At 50.3% G+C, this 7,367-nt stretch overlaps 1 long non-coding RNA gene across 1 annotated transcript; it reads left to right on the forward strand.

Moving 5' to 3' along the window:
- Positions 1–27: 27 nt before the first annotated feature.
- On the forward strand, positions 28–6,756 carry LOC102975217 (uncharacterized). The gene is made up of 3 exons (XR_003680736.2): positions 28–605; positions 780–894; positions 6,375–6,756. It is a non-coding gene; the product is annotated as an uncharacterized lncRNA (long non-coding RNA).
- Positions 6,757–7,367: the final 611 nt, after the last annotated feature.

Below are 7,367 nucleotides of genomic sequence, written 5' to 3' on the forward strand. Positions count from 1 at the left end.
ACCTAAAAATGGACCCTAGGGGAAAAACAGTTAAGTGGGGTTATTTTATGGCTCTACCGGTCCGACCAAATAAGGGATGGTGGATTTACGATCAGATTCTGAATTCTAGAACAGGAAGGGACCTGGAATGAACAGAAGAGCAGACGCCCGGGGCTCGGCGATGTGCAGGTTTGTCACGACTGTTTCTGGACCCAGAGGGAACCGGGTAAGGATGGCAAGACTCATCAGGGCTGTCCCCGCAGGACGTAAGGTCTGCTGAGCAACTGGCTCCTCCCTCCCTGGGGCCATGTGTCATTATTCAGCCCGTGGGGGTCAGGGTAGTTCAGAGGGTACTTGCTGAGGTTGCAGACCTGGAGATCCAGGATTTGGGGGAAGTTGGTGCCAAGAATTGTCTCTTCTCTTTTCCACGAGGAAGCTCAGCTCATCCACGGGTGTGGAAGAAAGATGAGAACGAGGTTCAGACCTGCAGGCTGGCTCAGTGTCCACGAGGACGGATGTCCCCCTCACCAAGCACCGTAGGGGGGCATACAGTCATCAGTGAAGGGCTTCCGAGAAGCATGAAAACCCCCATGGATGGAGCCCCGGGAACGGACATGAGGACGAAGGTGATGGACTGTCTGTCCACTGAGCATCTCTCGTTTCCTATCATAGGGTCCTCCAAGTGCGTTTTCATTTCCTCCTTCATTTCCTCCTGTCCTTAGGGTGTATTTCTTAGTATGGATGAGCATGTGAAATTACGTTGTGATGATGTCTGATTTTTGTGCCCCCTCCCCTTGAAGGTGGGCTCTGTGAAACAGAGGTGTGATCTAACTCACTGTGACACGACAGCATCCAGCTGGTCCATCAGGACGGTCTTCAGTGATGGGGTCCCGAGGAGGAGGCTTAAGGAAAGTGGTACGTGTTTTTCAACGTCTTTAGTCTGAAGGGCAGCAGCCTCGCAGAAGGTAATATTCATGTCCACATTACCCTGTATTATATGTGTCTAATAAGTATTACAACTATTATAAATATGGCAATATATATGATACACAATATACAACACGCATATAGAATGTAAAATGTATAACATTTTACAGCATGGCAGTTAAGGTATAATTTTTAAGTTGTAATGCATACTATGCATTATATATTGTGTATGCATATTATAAAATATGAGTGTAATTGCATATATTATATATGAGTATATCTTAATACATAATAGGTGTATATATAATGTATAAACATGTATTATATACATTATATATTGGTATATATTAATATATCTATATATATGAATATAATGTATAGACATATAATTGTATACAATATATAACATACAGTATATAATAATGTAAAATCTAACATGTATATGAAACATACTATATATAATATACAATTTAATGTACTAAAAATTATAGTATAAACTTAAAATTAAATACTAGATACTATGTATTATACAAAAATTAGTATATAATATACAAAAATTAGTATATAATATATACTGTCATATACTAGTACAGGGTAATATATATACTACCATATAACATATAGTAGTATAAATACTAGTATATATTACTATATTGCAATATACCTTATACATAATCTATATTGTGTATCATGTTCATTGTACATAATCTATATTATATTATAGTATATATAATATACCTAATATAGCAATATAATAACTGTATAATATATATCATACACAATTTAACAGACGTCCTGTTGCTGGCTACCTAGCTTGTTTCCATGGTTTTTAAGAGGCTGCCCTCTGTGGCCCCCACTCTGGGCTCCCCTCAGTCGCCTCCTCACTCCAGAGTCCCCACCTCCTTGCCTGTCACCTCCCCAGGCAGGACATCACCCAAGTCCCACCTGTCAAGTGCCCATCTTATATGCTGCTCAGTCCCAGCCTCTGAAACAGCCGAGCTCCCTCCTTTAACCACCAGCCTTGCCCTGGATTTCCATAGCTCCATAGGGAGAGGGAGAGGGGGAGAGAGCCCTCTGGTGTGCCCCGCTCCTCTCTCCTCTTATAAGGACAGGAGTTCTGGGGGAGAGGGAGGGAAGGGAGATGTAGGGAGGGAGAGAGAGGGAAGGGAGATGTAGGGAGAGAGAGAGCGCCCTGGTGTGCCCCCCTCCTCGTACAAGGACAGGAGTTCTGGGGGAGACTCTCTCCTCTTATAAGGACAGGAGTTCTGGGGGAGAGGGAGGGAAGGGAGATGTAGGGAGAGAGAGAGCGCCCTGGTGTGCCCCCCTCCTCTTACAAGGAAGGACAGGAGTTCTGGGGGAGAGAGAGCCCCCTGGTGTGCCCCCCTCCTCTTACAAGGACAGGAGTTCTGGGGAAGAGAGAGAGCGCCCTGGTGTGCCCCCCTCCTCGTACAAGGACAGGAGTTCTGGGGGAGAGAGAGGGAAGGGAGGGGGAGGGAGGGAGAGAGCGCCCTCTTGTGCCCCCCTCCTCTTACAAAGACAGGAGTTCTGGGGGAGAGAGAGCACCCTGGTGTGCCCCCCTCCTCTTACAAGGACAGGAGTTCTGGGGGAGAGAGAGGGAAGGGAGATGTAGGGAGAGAGAGAGAGCACCCTGGTGTGCCCCCCTCCTCTTACAAGGAAGGACAGGAGTTCTGGGGGATTGAGAGCCCCCTGGTGTGCCCCCCTCCTCTTACAAGGACAGGAGTTCTGGGGGAGAGAGAGGGAAGGGAGGGGGAGGGAGGGAGAGAGCGCCCTGGTGTGCCCCCCTCCTCTTACAAGGACAGGAGTTCTGGGGGAGAGAGAAGGAGGGAGGGGGGAGAGAGAGCACCCTGGTGTGCCCCCCTCCTCTTATAAGGACAGGAGTTCTGGGGGAGAGAGAGAGTGCCCTGGTGTGCCCCCCTCCTCTTACAAGGACAGGAGTTCTGGGGGAGAGGGAGGGAAGGGAGATGTAGGGAGGGGGAGAGAGCGCCCTAGTGTGCCCCCCTCCTCTTACAAGGACAGGAGTTCTGGGGGAGAGAGAGGGAAGGGAGAGAGACAGCGCCCTGGTGTGCCCCCCTCCTCTTACAAGGACAGGAGTTCTGGGGGAGAGGGAGGGAAGGGAGATGTAGGGAGGGGGAGAGAGCGCCCTAGTGTGCCCCCCTCCTCTTACAAGGACAGGAGTTCTGGGGGAGAGAGAGGGAAGGGAGAGAGGGAGATGTAGGGAGAGAGAGAGCACCTTGGTGTGCCCCCCTCCTCTTACAAGGACAGGAGTTCTGGGGGAGAGAGAGGGAAGGGAGAGAGGGAGATGTAGGGAGAGAGAGAGCGCCTTGGTGTGCCCCCCTCCTCTTACAAGGACAGGAGTTCTGGGGGAGAGAGAGAGAGCACGCTGGTGTGCCCCCCTCCTCTTATAAGGACAGGAGTTCTAGGGAAGAGAGAGGGAGGGAGGGGGGAGAGAGAGCACCCTGGTGTGCCCCCCTCCTCGGAGAGAGAGAGCACCCTGGTGTGCCCCCCTCCTCTTATAAGGACAGGAGTTCTATGGGATCAAGGCTCTGCCCTCATGACCTCATTTAACCATCATTACTTCCCTAAAAGCCCCATCTCCAAATACAGTCTCGTTGGGGGTTAGGGCTTCAACGTATGCACTTGAGGGGGACACAGTGGAGTCTGTAACACACAACTGGAAACAGGGAGATCCATCTCGGGGCATCACTGAGAGTGCGGTTGAAATGGAGACAGTGAGAATCAGACTTGAGACTTCTGACAACCACAGAGCCCACGGGATTTGCTGGTAGATCAAAAGTGAAGGGCCAGAGAGATAAAGATGAGGACTCCATGACTGGGGATGTAGGTACTCAATTTCTGGAAAATGAGCATCAAACGTGTATGCTTCCTGCAAGTTTACCTTAGACAGATTCCACTGATTTAGAGTGATGGCTTCCTGATCTCAGGGGCAATGGACTCGATGACAGAATGTCTGTTATCTCTGGTCACCACTGCTCTGGGTTACTGAAACCGAGCAGGACCCTGTGGGGTTCCTGGGCATGGAAGCCTTTCTGTCCCCCATTTCTTGTTTGTAGGGAACAGACTCCAGCCTCCTGGACCTTCCCTGCCTCCCAAAGGGCAGATGCCAACAGTTGCTAATCAGGGAAGGAGGGGATGCAGAGACAAGGGAGGAGCAGTGAGGAAAGAACAGTGCAGCCTTGGAGCAGGGTCCTGGTTCCCCCTCGAGAGATACACATGACAACATCTTTGAGCTCTTTATAGCACTAAAACCCCCCAACAAATGGAAGCTCTCATCATTCTTCATTCCAGAGAAGACCCCCTGAGGCCAGATTAAAGGGACCAGAGAAGTTCATCAAGAGATTACCTGAGGGACTTCCCTGGTGGTCCAGTGGCTAAGACTCCATGCTCCCACTGCAGGGGGCCCGGGTTCGACCCCTGGTCAGGGAACTAGATCCCACGTGCTGTTACTAAAAACCCTGCAGGCCACAACTGAAGACCCTGCATGCCGCAACAAAGATCCCGTGCGCCGAAACTAAGTCCTGGTGCAGCAGAGCACCCTGGTGTGCCCCCCTCCTCTTAGAGGGAGGGAGGGGGGAGAGAGAGCACCCTGGTGTGCCCCCCTCCTCGGAGAGAGAGAGCACCCTGGTGTGCCCCCCTCCTCTTATAAGGACAGGAGTTCTATGGGATCAAGGCTCTGCCCTCATGACCTCATTTAACCATCATTACTTCCCTAAAAGCCCCATCTCCAAATACAGTCTCGTTGGGGGTTAGGGCTTCAACGTATGCACTTGAGGGGGACACAGTGGAGTCTGTAACACACAACTGGAAACAGGGAGATCCATCTCGGGGCATCACTGAGAGTGCGGTTGAAATGGAGACAGTGAGAATCAGACTTGAGACTTCTGACAACCACAGAGCCCACGGGATTTGCTGGTAGATCAAAAGTGAAGGGCCAGAGAGATAAAGATGAGGACTCCATGACTGGGGATGTAGGTACTCAATTTCTGGAAAATGAGCATCAAACGTGTATGCTTCCTGCAAGTTTACCTTAGACAGATTCCACTGATTTAGAGTGATGGCTTCCTGATCTCAGGGGCAATGGACTCGATAACAGAATGTCTGTTATCTCTGGTCACCACTGCTCTGGGTTACTGAAACCGAGCAGGACCCTGTGGGGTTCCTGGGCATGGAAGCCTTTCTGTCCCCCATTTCTTGTTTGTAGGGAACAGACTCCAGCCTCCTGGACCTTCCCTGCCTCCCAAAGGGCAGATGCCAACAGTTGCTAATCAGGGAAGGAGGGGATGCAGAGACAAGGGAGGAGCAGTGAGGAAAGAACAGTGCAGCCTTGGAGCAGGGTCCTGGTTCCCCCTCGAGAGATACACATGACAACATCTTTGAGCTCTTTATAGCACTAAAACCCCCCAACAAATGGAAGCTCTCATCATTCTTCATTCCAGAGAAGACCCCCTGAGGCCAGATTAAAGGGACCAGAGAAGTTCATCAAGAGATTACCTGAGGGACTTCCCTGGTGGTCCAGTGGCTAAGACTCCATGCTCCCACTGCAGGGGGCCCGGGTTCGACCCCTGGTCAGGGAACTAGATCCCACGTGCTGTTACTAAAAACCCTGCAGGCCACAACTGAAGACCCTGCATGCCGCAACAAAGATCCCGTGCGCCGAAACTAAGTCCTGGTGCAGCCAAACAGATATTTTAAAAAAAAATAAGAGAGAGAGAGAGATTACCTGAGACCAGATTAAAGGAGTGCAGGCCCTGCACACACCCTGAGCCTTATCAGCAACCCCACCCTTGAACCATTTCTACAAAACTTCTCACTACCCCCGCCTCCAGGTTGGGACACACAGTTTTGAGGGCACGAAGCCACCGTGTCCCCCTTTGCCCGGCAAAGCAATAAAGCTATTCTTTTCTACTTCACGCACAACTGTCTCCGAGATTTGATTCAGCACCGGTGCACAGAGGCTGAGTTTTTGGCCTCATTACTGCTTTTACGTAAGCTCTTTCTTCCACTCCTGTCCTAAAATTCCCATTCTTAATCTTTCCATTTCCCCTTGCTAATGTCAATCAGGAGCTATGAGGTTATGACTCCTGGCGAAACCAAGTCCCCCAGTACTGAGTTCCCCTGCCGAGTTTAAGATTAACCTCTCCATCCACAACTTTATTGCCTTTCTTGTCCTGTCCATTTCCCCTAAGGTGTAAGGAATATCAAAGAAAAGGAGGCACTGAAAATGAGCAGGACCCTTTGGGGACTCTCCCGGGTACAATATCTCCTCTGTGTCCCCAGTTTCCTGTTTGTAGCAAAAGGCTTTCGTGTCCTAGACCTTCCCCACGTTCCAAAGAGCAGACTCAAGCAGTTAACACTTAGAATTATAGAGTCACAGCTCTCCTAGTTCCTCCTGAAAGGATAGAGATAACGATCTGACCCATATCTCTCAGTTGTTCTGCAGAAACCAAGACCCCCGCCCGGTGGAGGATGGTGACCATGTGCTGACCACAAGCACTAGACCCCAGGCTGGTTGGAACCAGAAGGCTGATGATTGAGATTCCCCAAAACACCACCCTGTTACCTCACCACCAACCAATCAGAAGAAGGTCCAGGAGCTGATCAGGCATCCTAGGACCCTCTCCCCCAACACTGTCTTTAAAAACCCTTCCCTGAAAGCCATCGGGGAGCTCAGGTCCTTTGAGCATGAGCTGCCCATTCTCCTTGCTTGGCACCTGCAATAAACGCTGTACTTTCTTTCGCCACTTCCCGGGGACAGCAGATTGGCTTCACTGCACCTCTGGACCCAAGTGGACCCAAGTATGGTTCGGTAACCCTGGCACCCCAATAGAGAGAGAGCGAGCGAGCGAGCTCTGGTGTGTCCCCCTCCTCTTATAAGGACAGGAGTTCTATGGGATCAAGGCTCTGCCCTCATGACCTCATTTAACCATCATTACTTCCCTAAAAGCCCCATCTCCAAATACAGTCTCGTTGGGGGTTAGGGCTTCAACGTATGCACTTGAGGGGGACACAGTGGAGTCTGTAACACACAACTGGAAACAGGGAGATCCATCTCGGGGCATCACTGAGAGTGCGGTTGAAATGGAGACAGTGAGAATCAGACTTGAGACTTCTGACAACCACAGAGCCCACGGGATTTGCTGGTAGATCAAAAGTGAAGGGCCAGAGAGATAAAGATGAGGACTCCATGACTGGGGATGTAGGTACTCAATTTCTGGAAAATGAGCATCAAACGTGTATGCTTCCTGCAAGTTTACCTTAGACAGATTCCACTGATTTAGAGTGATGGCTTCCTGATCTCAGGGGCAATGGACTCGATGACAGAATGTCTGTTATCTCTGGTCACCACTGCTCTGGGTTACTGAAACCGAGCAGGACCCTGTGGGGTTCCTGGGCATGGAAGCCTTTCTGTCCCCCATTTCTTG

Source organism: Physeter macrocephalus, chromosome 7, assembly GCF_002837175.3.
Source record: "Physeter macrocephalus isolate SW-GA chromosome 7, ASM283717v5, whole genome shotgun sequence".
Classification (NCBI taxonomy): Eukaryota; Metazoa; Chordata; class Mammalia; order Artiodactyla; family Physeteridae; genus Physeter; species Physeter macrocephalus.